The sequence below is a fragment of the Felis catus genome, chromosome F2, assembly GCF_018350175.1.
Source record: "Felis catus isolate Fca126 chromosome F2, F.catus_Fca126_mat1.0, whole genome shotgun sequence".
NCBI classification, from domain to species: domain Eukaryota; kingdom Metazoa; phylum Chordata; class Mammalia; order Carnivora; family Felidae; genus Felis; species Felis catus.
The window spans coordinates 48,569,874-48,586,296 of record NC_058385.1 but is presented as its reverse complement, the minus strand read 5'-3'; the positions used below and the strand labels follow the sequence as shown (position 1 = coordinate 48,586,296).

The 16,423-nt window shown below is 52.2% G+C and overlaps 1 long non-coding RNA gene across 1 annotated transcript; it reads left to right on the top strand.

The window, feature by feature from the left end:
* Positions 1 to 9,933: 9,933 nt before the first annotated feature.
* LOC123383143 lies at positions 9,934 to 16,166 on the top strand. Its single transcript, XR_006592573.1, has 2 exons — positions 9,934 to 11,217; positions 11,872 to 16,166. It is a non-coding gene; the product is annotated as an uncharacterized LOC123383143 (long non-coding RNA).
* Positions 16,167 to 16,423: the final 257 nt, after the last annotated feature.

Here is a 16,423-nt window from a genome sequence, read left to right as displayed (position 1 = left end):
AAATTTTTGTTTTCGGAAGCACCCCCAGGTGATTCTAATGTGCTGGGATCGAGAAACACTGAGGGAGATCAATACATATAGATAGTGATCAAGGGACAGAATAGGAAACTTTGAAATCTGAACAAAAGAGGATTTGCATTAGACACCAAGTAATAAAAGCCATCCAAAGCAGGGAGGTTCCAGCAGCTGTGACTGAGCAGGACTATGGAATTCTTGGAAGGAATCCATCTGTCTGGGAACTGGCATGACTCGGTGCCCTGGGGCAGAGGGCGGAACCCTGTGGCTCCAGGTCCCTCTGGGCCACTGTGCCTGCTTCTGAGATCCACATCTGTCTGCTGGGCCAAGCCGCTGATGCTCCTGTGAGCCTCCGTTCTTCCGGTCCAACTAGATTGCTTGCCATTCCCAGAACTCACCCTGCTCCTTCCCGCCTCTAGGTTTTGGTTCCAGGCATTTGTTTCTGTCTGGAATGTCCTTTCCCCATCTGTTCAAATCATTCCTCTTCAAGGTCCCTACCCTAATGCCAGCCCCACCAGGGAGCCTCCACCAGGGTTTCTGTGTGCTCTTGTTACCCCTGACCCCCATTCTGCTCAACGTGTGCCCTGGGTGCCTCCCTGGTTAGGTTGTATGTGCAGAGTGAGAACCATTAGACTCTTCTGTGCCTCTTCTTCCCCCACTTGTCACAGGGGATGGGGAGCGCCTTGCATAGAAGAGTCTCCTATTTCTTGAATGCTACAGAATTTATCCCTGTTGCAGGACAGGGTGGACAATCACCCAGAGAAATTCTCCTGGCTCATGAGCCTTCCTGAAGTTCTCTGGTCCCTCTGTTCAATTTTCTGAGAGCCACGGGGTCTTGTAGGTAGCCAACAGTGACAGGAAAGCCCTGGAACCAGGCCTTGACCCAGCACGTGGTGGCTACAGCACCAGGGTAGACGCCCCAGGAGAGGGAAGGGGTATAAAGAGTGAGGCCAGGAATGCACGGTCGAGACCTGCATGCTGGTGCTGTCTCTTCCCAGACACACAGAAAGGCTTTCTTAGGGGGCGGAGGGAAGAACCCCGCGACCTCGGGCGCCACAGAGGCCAGCCCTGGTGTCTCGGGACCGCCTTCTCCCGATAGCTGGGCGTGTGCGACATGGGGCGAGGGGCCTCCCGCAGCCCTCGCCCCCACCGCACCCTGCGGGGGCCCGCTCGCCGGGGACAGACTGCGCACGGGGGGCTGGGTAGGCCCCTGACGCGGCGCGCCGGCTGCGGGGAGGCGGGGACTTGTTCCCTCTCCGGTCGCCCGCCGCCCGCCCGCGCTGCAGGTGACCCCTGCAGCTGCCAGCCGGCCCCAGCGCCCTCGCCGCGGCCGCCTTCTTGGGGTTTTCCGGCCCCGCGCGCCTCAGACGACCTCGGCCGCCGCCCGCCCGAGCCTCTCCGCCACACACACACCCCCGCCTCCCCCTCCCCCTGCCTCCCCCTTCTTCCCTCTGTCCCCTGCCTCACTCCCTCCGTCCCCCCTTTCGTCTCACTCCCCCCCCCCCCCGTCCCCCGCCGCGCCGTCCCGCCCCCCGGGCTGTGCAGCAGGGCTTTCTGATGAGTCAGCGGGAGCCCGGGAGCCTCCGGCCGCCCCGGGCATCTGCTCCGGTGACGCACAGTGACTCACGGGCGCCCGGGCCGCCGCAGCCGCCGAGCGAGCCGCACAGCCCCCCGCCGCGGCCCGGCGCCCGTGGGCCCTGCCCCGCGCCCCGCGCCTCCAGCCCCCAGCCCCCAGCGTTCCCGCCCCCTCTCCCCTGGCCCCACTCCAAGCTGACATCAGACGCTGGCCGCCCGGCCACCCTCTGAGTCAACAGTTTCCGAAGCGGATCCCGCTGCCAGGGGCGGAGAAAGCGCTGCCTCCGGGGGAGGCGGTGGGGGGCCGGCCCCGGTCTGGCAGCCGCGGGAGGGCGGAGGTGGGTGGGGACGGGCGCAGCATTTTACAAGAAGTCACGGGGGGTAGGGGCGAAAGAGGGTGAGAACCGCCCCGCGGTGCAGCCGGGCGGAGAGGAAACCTGCCGCCCCACAGCCACGTGCTGAAGCCGGCTCTGGGTGGGTGGCTGGACCCGCCCCACAGTGGCTTGGGGAAGGGGGGCATGCTGGGAAAGGCCGCAGGCCGAGTTTCCGGGGGAGGAAGGGGAGCCCGGGTGAACACCCTGGCCCCGGGGCACCGGGGAGGCCGTGAGTCTGGAGGAGGTGGTCCAGCTCCCTTCGGTGGGAGCGGCTCTAGCCGGGCCTGAAGAGGTGCACTGGCCTAGCCTCCCTCCCTCCCCTGCCCCGTGGCGGGATGGGGTTGAGGCTGGTGACTCCCCCCACCTCACACCCTTCAAAGAGGACGTGTATCCTAGCCGAGAGGCTTTCCAGAACCTCAGGAAATAGAAGGTGGGTGGTGGTTTAGCGAAGGGGGTGGTGATAGGAAGATGGAAGGAAGCCGCTGTATGAAAAGAGGAAGGAAGAATATTAAGAACGTGTGAAGAACATGACTGGGCTCCTGGGAAAGTGAGCTGCTTCCTACCTGAGATGTTAGGTCAAAGCCCCTTGAGGACAGAAGACGGGTTAGCTGTAGGCAGGAATGAGACATGCGAAGGAGTCTGGCCTTGGTCTGGATAACAAGGCTGTAGCGGCTCTGGGCGCTAGGGTCTGCCCCTGAGTCGGTGTTCAGTAACCACTCGGGGAGGCTGCATCCTGTGGTTCTAGGGTGCTCACGGAGGGCAAAAGACCCTTTAAAAAGCACCCACTTGCAGTGGCCTAAGAGGCACCCGGAAGCTGCTTTAACCCTGATAGGTTTCCCTGCCCGTGTCAGACAGGAAGGAAGGCAGAGGAGCCCCACAGGTGCTTGGGCTTCCTCCACTCCCTGTCCATCCCACCCCACCCCCACCACCCTGGGCCCTGGGTGGTGGCCCTTCCGGGGAAGCTGGTGGGCTGGACCAGTGGGCGTTATCCTGGGAGCTAAGGCCAGGTGCAGGAGGGGGGCTGTGGCCGCCAGGATGAGCAAGACACAACTGTCGTTGGTGGGCCTCCAGCTGGATTTCATTCTCAGTCTCTTTCCGGGATTTAACTTGCTGTTCTTTCCAAAGCCACGGCTCAACAAGTGATGCCAACCCCGGGGAGGGGGGTGTCCGTGTCTCATCTTGCAGGAGAAGTAGCGCAACAGCTGGGTGAACAGAACCCGCCCGGATCTGTCCAGAGCTGTTTGTGGGTACAGCCTCGACAGGGGCCACGTGAGCTGCTGCTTGCCCCATATGACCCTCACTCAAACTCGTGCAGAGTGGGAGCTCCTGGCCCCCTTCTCCTTGGGCAGCCTTTTCCCAAGTGTGCGGGTGGGTGGCTCATTTCTGCCAATCCAGTCCCGCTCAAAATAGCACTGAACCAGACTTCTGGGAAGCTCTGCGCTGTAGGCCTCTGCAGAAAAGAGTTAAGAATGACAGCTCTTGGGAAGTCGAGAGGTCTAATTTGCCGAGATGGGTCAGGATGCAGAGCCCTGTGACATCAGAGGGCAGAAATAGTGGCCAGGGGTTGGTATGGAAAGTGTTAGTGGTGGAAGGTCCTGGGCCCTGTGTGGTGGCCCTTCGGGGAAGCTGGTGGGCTGGACCAGTGGGGGTTATCCTGGGAGCTAAGGCCAGGTGCAGGAGGGGAGCTGTGGCCGGATACCTCAGCCACAGACACTGCCACCCCCAACTTCCACATCTTTTTTTTCAGGCTGAGAACTCCCTTGGGTAGGATTTGCCTCCTCCACTGTTTCACATTCCGATTTTTCATGTTTCTGGTTTGGGCCCAGTTCAGTTGCCACTTTCTCTGCAAAACTCTTTTCTCCTGCCTGCCTGAGTGCACTTGGCTCTAAACGCATCCACGTAACTCTTACTTTGCTTTGCTTGGCCTGAGCAGTTTTGCTGAATTCGACTTCTTTCTCCACCCGGAGGCCCACGGGGAGGCCCAGGGTTTCATCTTTGCAGCTCCCCCTTGGTGGAACCCCTGAGGAAACGAATTAGCTGTCATCTCTGCCCTCCTCTGCCCCACGCTTGGCCTGATACTCTTCCTTTGTGTCTGACGGGGCTTCCTGCTTGCCGTGTCTGCTTCCATGAGAGCCTCAGCTTGGGTTTTGACCCAGGCTGCTCTTGGCTTGAGCTCAGCCTCTGCGCCCCCTGGCTCATCATCCTCATTGATTCCTAGCGGCCATTCAGCAGGAAGAGCCTTTGCTCCTTCCCTTAGCAGTTGGAACTAGGGCAGAGGGCCAGTGGAATATAAGGGCACCTCACTAGAGCTAGCCCATCATGTGCAAGTCCATACTCAAGAATACCGATGGGGGGCGCCTGGGTGGCGCAGTCGGTTAAGCGTCCGACTTCAGCCAGGTCACGATCTCGCGGTCCGTGAGTTCGAGCCCCGCGTCGGGCTCTGGGCTGATGGCTCAGAGCCTGGAGCCTGTTTCCGATTCTGTGTCTCCCTCTCTCTCTGCCCCTGCCCCGTTCATGCTCTATCTCTCTCTGTCCCAAAAAATGAATAAATGTTGAAAAAAAAATTAAAAAAAAAAAAAAGGAATACCGATGGACTTCGTTAAAGCTAACATGTCATGTGTAAATACGTTCGTTAATACAAAAAAATATTAGGGGCTGTCTCTCTCTCTCTTTTCCCCCCTGAGGGGCTCTGTCTCATCACAAAACTTTTTTCAAAGCATTCCATTAAATGTAAGAGTCCTCATCTGCATTTAGAGGGCTTACTTTTTTTTTTTTTTTTTTGCAACTCTTGTGGAGCAGATATATTGAAAGTGAGATATAAGATCAAAAGATGAACTAGCAGAGATTAGACTCTTTTCAGGGGTCATGTAACAAAATTCTGTATTACTGCAGATACCAGAAAATTTGGGCATGAGACTGAGCTAAATTAGGAATATCTGCCTCCGAAAGTTGGGCATAACTCCTCAAAACATCTGGCTTCCTCTGGTAGCATTTATCGCTCCGCTGAGGAGCTAACCTTCCCTAAGCCATCCTTGGCCACATAATAGACGAGAGGGCCCAGGACACTGTTTTAGAAAATCTTGGCTCCACGTCTGGCTCTGCCATGTCTGAGCTCTGCTACCTTGGGCCATCAGCCGGCTGATCTGCTGGGGCCTTGGGTTCTTTTCCTGTAAAATAGAGACCATTATACCCACCCACAGGGCCCTTGTGAGGACCAGAAGTCAGGGATGCTCAGTAAAGAGTAGTTTAACGTGTTTTAGATTTTCAAACTGTGGGTGTAAAAACTTCCTTAGCGTGTATAATTTTTTTCCACTTGGGGTTCTTTAGGTCCAGGTTATGTCCAGGGTCAAGAAGGTCAACTTGAGAGAGAAACAGGTTCTTTTTCAGAAGCCAGTGGAGTAAAGACCAACATTTCTAGAAGTAAGGAATTTAATTGCAGCATAATCTACTGACCAATCGTGGGTTTGGGGCCTGGGAGAAACCTGATCCTGAATCAGTCTGAGGCCTTATCAGTGACAAAGATGACCTTTGCGCAGACACTTAGGCATGTCTGAACCGCTGAACAAGGCTTTAATCCAGGAGGTGTTGAAAGAGCCCAATAAATCCTTATTCCATTGAGTCAAATCAAAGAGTTTGAAAGAAAAATGCAACGTTCATGTTTTGTGTGCCCGTCTACCATGAGATGTGACTGAGGGAAATAGATGCTCTAATGGGTTATGGGCCCCAGAGTCCCATGCTGGGCCCTGGACTCTTACTCCTGTGCACAGGAGCAGGAAATGCTCCCAGGAAGGACGGATGAACTGGCTGCACTGGACACTCTTCTGTCCTTTGCACCTCAGCCGTTTCTGGTCGAGGTGACACCAATCCAGGAAATACACGTATATTCATTTCCCAGGAATGCATAACCAAGTGCTACAGAAATTTACTTGCTTTAAACAACAGAAATTGATTTGCTCAGAATTCTGGAGGTTAGAAGTCTGAAATCAAGGTGTCACCAGGGCTATGCTCCCACTGAGACTCTGGGTGGAAGCCTTCCTTGTCGCTTCCTAGCTTCAGGCCACATTCCGTGGCACGCAGAAACATCACTCCAGTCTCTGCCTCCTTTAGCACGCGATGCCCTCCCTGTGTATCTGTGACTTCACGTGGCATTCTCCTCTTAGTAAGGACACCTGTCATATTGGACAGAGGCCCACCCTAATTACCTCTTCTTAACTTGATTGCCTCTGCAAAGACCCTGTTTCCAAATAAGGTTAGGACTCCACAAATTTTTTTTTTTTTTTTTTTTTTTTTTTTTTTTTTTTTTTTAGGGAAAATAATTCAACTCATAACATACAGTAAGAGTAATATCTTTGGTAACAGGCTGTGGTACAGGCTGAGGGCTAGTCAACACGGGGGCATTCCACTATATGCCAGCGAGGGGGCAAATTGGAACAGCACGTTGGCAATCTCTTTATCAGAAGCCTCAAAAACATTCACATCCTTTAATCCAGTGATCCAATTCTAGGAACCTAGCTATCGGAAGTCAGCAAAAATGTTGATAAAACTTTATGCGTAGAGATATCCGACTCAATATTACAATCATTAATTATTGTTCAACATCTAACAGGTAAGGGTGGTTATTAAAATCAGTCACATCCACACGAGGGGGATATTATGTAGCCTCAGAAATGGTATATTCAGGAAAAAATAGTGACACGAGGGAAGATGAAATAACACGATCTGTTCAGTATGTTGTCAACTTTATAAAAAATACACAAAGAAGAAAAAACCACAACGTGATGCTGATAGTCCCACCCCTTTTGGAGAGATTATGAGTGGCTGTTATTTTTTTTTTTTATTATGGCATTATATAAGTTCTCTGCAATCGCTTTATAACCAAGGGGAAAAAATTATGTCATTGAAAAAATAGATATATAAATAGTTTCCTGGAATATACACTCCAGGAAGGTTCTGGCTGGGAGTAGAGCAGCATGCTGGGTGCCCAGCTGATTTCTACGCTTATAAGCCACAGCCATAGCCCTCTGGAGGTTTTTAACCTGTGGCTACTTGCATCAGAATTACCCACGGTGCTTTTTTATTTTTATTTTATTTTATTTTATTTTATTTTATTTTATTTTATTTTATTTTATTTTATTTTATTTTATTTTATTTTATTTTATTTTATTTTATTTTATTTTATTTTATTTTATTTTATTTTATTTTTATTTTAAAATACAGAATGCTAGGCCCCACCCCAGACCCACCAAATCAGGATCTCTGGGCCCAGGGCCCAGGAATTGGCATTCTCACAGGCTCTGCACATTTGGGCTGAGTTCCCCCTGCCTTAGAGGCTGGGGACACCCCACCCATCAGTAATCCAGTGTGGTTTGTCACACTAGCCATGTATGCCCTCTCAGCCTACACTGGGCTTTGAAGGATCAAGCCAAACAGAGGAGGTTTTTTTTTGTTTGTTTGTTTTGTTTTGTTTTGTTTTGTTTTGTTTTGTTTTGTTTTTACGAAGTCTACTCTTGGTTGTACCTAAGTCGGGAAGCTGCAAAACACCATATTCAGAAGAATAGAAAATTCACGTTTGTATTTTATTTTGGAATCCAGTAGCAGCAGATTGCGCTTCTTAAACTAGGCAAGGCTAATAATTAAAACGAATTAACATTCCCAGACTGGGCCCTAATTTGGAATTAGGAAAAGTAGTTGCAGGAGGACATCAGCCCGCAATGAAAGGTTTGCCCCATTAAAAAGTGGTTAATCTGTGCGCAGTTAGTTGAGAATCGTAATTATAGACCTGATTGCTTTTAACTCACAACCTTGAGGTTTCCTTTATTGCCTGTTTTACTGGAATGATATTGGAGGATGGTAGAAAGTTCTCCACTTTAAGGTGTGTCTTGCCTTGGGGCGGGGTTTGGCCCAGAGCGCCCTTCAGCCCTGCAGTGCTGCGACTTGTCAAGGCCAAGGGGAGTTGTAGCATGCTCGGAGAGGGCCCAACAGCTGTGCAATTAGCCATGTCATCTGTAGGTGAAATTCAACACCTCAAAGAGGCAATAATTCAAGGTATCAGTCCACACTTGTTGCTTCCGGAGTTGGTCATAGCCTCTTAAGAGAAAAGGTGAGCCATCTCAAGAATGAAATATCTGGCTATGTGTGGGAGCAATCAGAGAAAAGAACCAAGAAGAACAGCAACTGTGAAACTCTGAATCAAGCCTCCTGGAAGGGGTCCTATTCCCTTTCTGTGCCTTCACGCAGATGGCTTCAGGATGCCATCCTCACGCTGCCCTCCACCTGACGCCCTGCTTGTGGGGGAGGAGGGCAAAAGGAGGTAGGTTCCAGAGGGGCGAAGTGCCGGGCACCTAAACAACACCTTCCATTTGCGCTTTGTCATAATCCCTGGCACTTGGGATCTCCCTGCAGTGGCGCAGGGGGACCTGGATGGGTAGGGCTGTCGCCAGCTCACTGGTGCAGGGAGGCCCTGAGCTGTCAGCATCTGAGAGCCAGGCTCTGAGGAGCACAGGGCCTGAAGTCAGGCTTGCTCCTCCTCGCCGCCTGCCCCTCTTTCCTGCAGCACAGGGAAGAAGCAGAGGCAGACAGCCGAAAGGGTTAGGACCCATCAAGGAGGGGAAAAAAAAAATGTAAAAGGAAGCCCTGTATCTTTCACACAACATGTAATTAACTCTCAGCAGAAGATGCCATGGATTCATAATGGGAGCCGACGGCGGGGGAGGAAGGCTCTGACAAGCATGAGATTTCTAGTGGGCTTTTTTTAATTTAATTTTTTAAAGGAACACGAACAGTTGCAATTGTAATTGTGGACCTTCAGTGATGGTGTCTCCCCAGCAGCAAACCAGATGCTGTATCTCACCCCTGTGCAGGCAGGTTGAGCGAGAGGGGCTTTTCTGCTCCAGTATTCTCTCCTCCATCCCGACAGCAGGCTCTTTCTTGTCCCCGGTGCCCCAGGGTGGGCCTGTCAGCCGCCCCAGTCACGTGAGCTGGCCCCAGAAGCTTCTCCTCTCCGTGACAGCAGTCCTTGGAGTCACCCTGACCTCTAGCCAGGGGCTCCAGGGTCACATTTGTGGCACAGGCCTCCCCCCAAGCACCTCAGTAAGGTGGTTGCACTTTGTGAGGAAGGGAGGCCCAGCTGGAGAGGAAAGGCGGGGAGCTCCGGGGCAGGGTGGCTGGAGGTGGGCAGTGCCTGGAAGTCTGCCAGAACAAACCGGGCCAATCCTCTCCTGGGCACAAAGGACGCTCTGTGAGGGACACGCCCAGCCCCTGTACAATCAGGGAGGCTCACGTTTCTTACCACAGGGAGGCCCATTCCCAGACGGGCTTGGGTGTGGCCTGTAGGCTGAACCCTGCTGGGTAGGGCCCTGTGGACTCCTGGTGACCCATCTGGGTGACTTCAGTCCTCATTATGATCTGGTCTGCTCACGAAGATGGAGAGAGGCCTGGGCAGGCAGCTTAACATCACAGGACATGGGCAATTGCCTCTTCGTCCTCTGGGAAAGAGACTTCCTAGGTCTACTCCCCACAACACACACACACACACACACACACACACACACACACACACACACTCTTTCTCAGACACATATACTCATATCCATGCAATCATACACTCAGTCTAAATGAGAGAAGATCTCCAGCCATACTTAGACTAGTCAAACATGCTGTGCAAACATTTGCCCCCACCCCCAAGTCATTGTCACGGAGAAAGTAGACTAGGTCTCAAAGAAATCAGGCTAGCAAGTATGCAACAAGAACCACCGTACTGGCCACAGGCATAATTATCGTTTTTTTCTTTAGAACTTGGAGTCTCTCCCTGCCACCAGGCACTTTCTCATTGTGACTCTGCATTGCATGAAAGAAGGGAAGGGGAGGGGAGGGGAGGGGAGGGGAGGGGAGGGGAGGGAAGGGAAGGGAAGGGAAGGGAAGGGAAGGGAAGGGAAGGGAAGGGAAGGGAAGGGAAGGGAAGGGAGAAACTTTGGGGTAAGCAAAATAGCATGGAAGACATATTGAAAAGGTCCATGCTGATGTATGTTTTAGCAGAACCTGAGATTTATCTGCGTGGCTATGCCATGCCGTGGTAAGGGATGGGTCGGGAAGGTATTTAAACCCTCACTGAGCCTCATGGGTTTTAAAATGAAAGAGTGCAAGTAGGATTTCTAAAGTCTCTTCAGTAATCAGTCCAGGCCTGAAAGCCACAAGGCCAGGCGGCCATCCACCAGAACCTGCTGCCCGCACAGGGCCTGAGACCCCGTCGCATCACGGAGCTCTGCAGATGTCTGGCAGGTGGGTTCCCTCCTGGACCACAGCTGAGCTGGATGGTAATGGATAAAATCGCCATCTGTGAAGGTAGGACCTTTCTCTGTCTTGTATGGCCTGAGCTGTGAACGAGGAAGAAGACACTCATTTGTTGAACATGTATTTCTTTGGCACCATCTATGTGTCAGTAAATAAACCAGATAAAATTGCCTGCTCCTGGGGGTTTCCATTTGACACAAAAGCATAGGAACTTCCCCTCTGTGTTCATTTCCTGGGGCTGCTGTAACAAAGTACCGCAAATTGGGTGGCTTAAACAACAGAAACGTATTTTCACCCAGTTCTGGAAGCTGGCAATCTGAGATCAAGGTCTTGGCATCGTGGTTCCTTCTGGGGACTGCAAGGGAGAATCTGTTCCGTGCCTGTCTCCCAGCTTCTGGTGGTGCACTGGCCATCTTTGGTCTTCCTTGGCTTCCTGATGCAGCGTCCCATCCCTGCCTTCATCTTCTCCCTGTGTGTCTGTCAGTGTCCAAATTTCCCTTTTCGTAAGGATGTCAGTCGTATTGGATTAGAGCCCACCCTAATGACCTCATTAACTTGATTATCTATGAAAAGATTCCATCTCCAAAAAAGTCACATTCTGAGGTACTGAGGGTTAGGATGCTAACATATCTTTTTTTTTTTTTTTTTTTTTGAGGGAGGGTAGACACGATTCAGTTTATGACACCCTCTAGAGAAAAGCCTAGGAAAGTATGGAGGAGAGTCATTTGCCCTTGAGGTACCTACCTGGTATCTCCTGCTTCTTCAAGGTCTCATGTGAATGCACCTGATTGGTGGAGCCTATATCATGTGCCTCTTTGCTGCAAGGCAGGCTGGGAAATCAAGTTTCTGGCTTCTACCTTGGGGAGGCATGGACCTCTACTGTAGGATTTTCCCCAGATATAGGAAGAACCTTCGAAGGATTCATGCGAAGATGGCCACAAAGCACAACAGAAATGCTATGCAGGTACTTTCAGGATTTCTCCAAGGGGACACAAGAGCAGAGAATGGAGACAACAGCTTCCATTTCTTACTTTAAAAAAAATGTGTTTTTAATGTTTATTTTTGAAAGAGAGAGAGAGACAGAGAGACAGAGCATGAGTGGGGGGGGGGGGGCAGAGAGAGAGGGAGACACAGAATCCAAAGCAGGCTCCAGGCTCCCAGCTGTCAGCACAGAGCCCGACGCAGGGTTCAGACCCACGAACCGCGAGATCGTGACCTGAGCTGAAGTCAGATCGTAACTGACTGAGCCACCCAGGTGCCCCCACAGCTTCCATTTCGTATGGCTTCCCTTTAGTGCCTAGTATTAGGTGCTGTTCACTATAGGGACAAAATATTGATGCCTACAGAGGACACCTGGCAAATCTCGATAATGGCCAATAAGTAACATTTAGTAAACATTCACTATGTGCCAGACATTTTTCCAAGCTCTTTATAGGCATTGCTTCATTTAATCCTTACAACTTTATGAGATAGGGGTGATTATCAGCCCCCTTTCACAGATGAGAAAACTAAGGCACAGACAGGTTAAGCAACTTAACCTAGCAGGTGGGAAAGCCAGGATTGGAGCCCAGCAATTTCAGTCTGAGACTGAGAGCTTAACCACTGTGCTTCCTAATAGAGATGGAAGGAGATGGAAAGTGGAAGAAAAGCCTCCCCAGCCAGTGCTCAGGGAAGGCAGATGCGTGCCATGAGCTGGACGGAACTACCCCTGAGTGGCATGTACATCGTCACACTCTCTGAGTCAAGGTGGGTGTGGTGCTGGCCTGAGACACACTGACAAAGTCCTTGGGAATCCTGGGAGAGAGGTATGGGAAGGGGCGGGGGGTGGGAAGGAGGAGCGAGCCTGCTGCTAGAGTCCGGGAGGTTCAGCCCAGGAGGCCCCGCCTGGTGTGCCTGAGGAAGGCCTACGTCACGGCACTGGCTTCTGAGCTTCCAGACTCAGCTGGGCTGGGCAGCAGGAAGCCTGTTTCCCTGCAAGGGCAGGGAGGGCCCAAGCCAGTCCCTTGCCAGGGTGCTGCCTGGAGAGGACCGGCATTTTTCCACGAAATCTTCTCCGGTGACCTAGAGTTGGGCCTCGGAGGGACCAGGTGGCTGCCAGGGCAAGACCCTGCAAGCTGAGGTGCATTTGAACACCTCAGCTGTGGCAAAGGTGGCTCAGGTACCTGCCACCTGCCCAGAGGCAGAGACCCGGGACTTCTGTGCCCGCCCTGGAGGAGCCCTTGCCCCTCCCTACTCCTGTGACCCTGGACATTGGAACGTTGCTATTTCTTTTAACTTTTTGCACAAGGAGGCAAAAGTAGACAGGATACGTTCTTATATCCCCAAGCATACCCAAACTGGAGGCTCCCCTGGGGCCCTGGCCCAATGGATCGGGCCTCAGACCTCACATCCTCCAAGTCCAGAACACAATTTCAAGAATATGCATGCGCTGGGAGTGTTTCCCATTCACCGGTGAGCCCGATTAATACATATTTGTAAAACATGAGAAGCACTAACGCCTTGCGTGTACCCTCATGTCCGGTTGTCTCCCCACAGATAAGATGTAGAGAAAAAGGACATTCTCAGAATTTAAAGAATGAGGTGTGGCCAGGGTTAAAATACAAGGTGGCCTATTAAATTTGAAAGCCAGATAAAACAAGGAATATTTTGTTAGTAGAAGTATGTTCCAAAGACTGCATGGGATATATCTATCCTAAAACAATTATTCGTTGTTTCTCTGACACTCAAATTTAACTGTTCATTGTGTATTTGTATTTGTTCAATTTGGCAACCTTGAGTAGGTGTTATCCATATCCACCCCAGTAGGGGAAGATAGAGGGGAGAATTCTAGAAAAGAGGCTGGTAGGCCTATGCCAAATCACGGGGACTCCAGGGAGGCCAGGCCCCCCCCGGCCCTGCTCCCGGGCTGCTGCAGTGGGGCCCTGGGAAGCAGCTCTGGGCCTCTTCTTGGAGCCCTGTCTCCCTGGACAGAAGAGGCAGGGCCCAACGGCTGCAGAAGGAAGCCTTGAAAGCAACCTGAAAACAGTTCTTCTCTGGGCAGTTGCCAGTGCAGGAGAAGATAGGCTCAGGGCATTTGGCAACATGTCCGGCTTGTCTCCTACGGGCTTGAGGGGTCACACTGACTCCCAAGGGTATGGAAACACGGCACCACGCCTCAGCTGACCCTCTAAGCTTCCTAGCCTACGCTGACCTCCCCTTCAGGTCTGGCTGTGTCAGCCCTGCCTCACACTGAATTCCCCCACATTCTCTGGGGCTGAGGTCACTGAATATCTCTGGGCCTTTCCTGCAAGGTTGGAGTGCCTACCCAGGGGCACGAGCTGGGTGAGTTATTTGTGCACTGCACAAAGGTACCCTGGGAGGCGAAGTGTGGACACCTGTACCCAGGAACCTGGAGAAAGCACTGGGTGAGAGAGTCCGGCAGTCTCCTCCACAGGCCGGGGAGCCCCCCCCACCCCCACCCCCACCCGCAGGCCTGAGAGCCGCAGGTCCACCCCCCTCCCAGCCCCCCTGCTATGCTAGCTCTGATGCAGTATAGGCCTCCTCAGGGCCTTTCCCAGGGCTGTGTGGGAGCTGCTCTTGTGTCCTTTCCCAGTGAACAGGGCAGGAGAGGGAGGGAGAAAGGGCAGGCCTGCTCTGGGAAGTTTCAATTTGTATGTTGGACCAGAGCATTCACGGCAGTGCTGAGAAACAAAGGAAGGACGGCCTATGAGCAGAACATCTCTCTGATCGTCTTGTGAGGTGCTTTTAATCCCATTTTTACAGAAGATGAAACAGACCCAGAGAGGTTATGGAACTTTCCTCAGGTCATACAATTAATAAGTGGTCGGGGGTGGGGGATAGGGGGCAGAAATCCTACCCAGACTGCTCTGACTCCAAAATCTGGGCCCATTCTATTCCATTTGACTGCCCAGGAAAATTCTGGTCTAGCTCAGGAGGAAATATCTACTGTCAACTCTGTTACTCTGTTATTGTCAGGTTCCTGGCTTCCCCGTGACCTCCAAGACTTGGCTGTGACTGAAATTTCCACTAGAAAATAATGCTGAAAGGACACAGCTGTGCTCCTCTGTGTCTACACCAGGAACTCCATCTCCCGGGCTCTCAACCCTCCTCCCACAGAGCCGAGTGGGTGCTCAGGGCCAGGCTGTGGTGGTTTCAGCACACAGGGAATTGTCCCCAGTCCCTGCCCTTGCACGACTCACCTGGTAATTCCTGAGACTAAACACCACACTCCCTCGTGATCAAACTCCTAAATCTAACCGTGTGATTGGTTGAGTTTGGTCAAATTGTGGGATATAGGCCCCCCATGACGTCCTCCCCACCTACAAGGAATGCTGGGTGTTATCCCCTCCACCTGAGCCCTCCTCAGATCTCTCCGCACACAGGGAGTCAAGCCTTCCTTGTCTTCCCCTTTTGGCTTTCAGTGTTTCCATTGCCCTCTGACTCTCACACCACCTCGCCTCACTAATCTTCCCCCCCCTCAACACCTCACAGCAGTAAGATGACAAAAGACTTCCAGTCCTGAGCATGGTGGGGAAAAAGTGAGGGGAGGCTTGAGCAGGGTGAGCTGGGAGGGAAGAGAGAGAGTTCTCTTTCTCCTGATCATGAACGTCACTCATGTATTCGTTTGGTTGCCCTGAGTATACGTTGGCTGGATGGGGAAACACAGGAGGGGTTGGAGGCTGGGCTTGACGGCCCACACAGCTCTTTGCCCAAGGTCTGTTCAAAGAAGTGCGTTGTCTATCAAGGAAGTCATTAAAATGGACTTCCAAGCCCTCCTTGCACTTCCTCTGCTGAGGCTCAACTCAGCTGTGCTTCTCAGAAGCGCCTTTCTTCCTTCACATTCGTAGCTCCTCCAAGTTTCCAGAACCATCCAGCCTACACCATGTCTCTTCTTGGCTGGAGTGTGGGTTTCGGAGCCAGACTGCCTGAGTTCTAATCCTGGCTCAGAAACTTATCAGACTTGGGCATGTGACTTAGTCTCTCTCTGCCTCAGATCCCTTGACTCTGATGTGGGTTGAGAACATCTACTGACGCGTACTGCTTAAGGTTGTTGCAAGGACTGTCGTGGTAACAGTCCTAAAAGATGGAAAGTAGCCTTGGCCCACGGCAGGCACCATGGAAGTGTGGGTAGCGATCAATGTTGTTACTATTATGATTATTCTCTCTCCCCTTCCCTCTTACCCCACATCTGCAGTTCGATCTTTATCACCCCACTGTCCTCCCAAAGCCTTGGCAGGCTGGCTGAGGGTGGCATGGGTGGCTTGGAAATCCTCAGATGCTCACATGGCAGGGAACCTGTGCCGGGTGTTGGAGAAGCCGTGGGGACCCTGCAGATGATCCTTAGGTGGACAGGAGAGCCGGCCTCCACTGCACTGGGATGGATGAGCGTCCTGGTTCCTGCACAGGAGGAAGTTTATCTCCTGGTAGCAGGAGGGAACTTCTCCTTTAGGTCCAGTCTAGTTTGGAGGACAACTCATCTGTCAGAAGCCTGCTGAGTGTGACCGGCTGGAGGTTGCAATCAAGACACTCAGGCAACAGGACTCTGGTGGGTTGGCTGGTGGCCTCCCAAAAGGTATGTCCGTGTCCTAATCCCCCAAACCTGGGACTATGATCTTATTTGGACAAAGGATCTTTGCAGATGTAATCAGGAATCCTGAGATGAAAGCATCATGGATTATCCAGGGTGTACTAGGTCCAATGACAAGTGTGCTTTGAGCAGAAGGTAATTCACAGATACGGACGAGAAGGCCATGCGGAGACAGAGGCAAAGGTTGGAGTGAAGCGGCCTCGCACCAGAGAAGGCCTGGAGCCACCAGAAGCTGGACAAGGCCGGGAAGGAAGACTCTGGAGAGAGCATGTGACACACTGCCTTTGAGCTTCTGTGAGAGAATACATTTCTGTTGTTTTAAGCCACCCGGTTCGTGGTAATTTGTTACCACAGCTCTAGGAAACTAATACAAGGACCAGTTGCAACCCCCCCCCCCCACCCACCGCCCAGAGAGGAAAAGAGAACCTTGGCCATGGTCTGAAGTGGGAAAGACAGATCAAGGTGAAACTCAAAGGATCAATGGAGGACTTTCATTGAGGTGGCTGCATATGATGGTGCAGGTTGTGCACTGCACAACTGTGGGGGTGCCATTTACAGCTTGGTTGTAGTGTGACTGCTTATT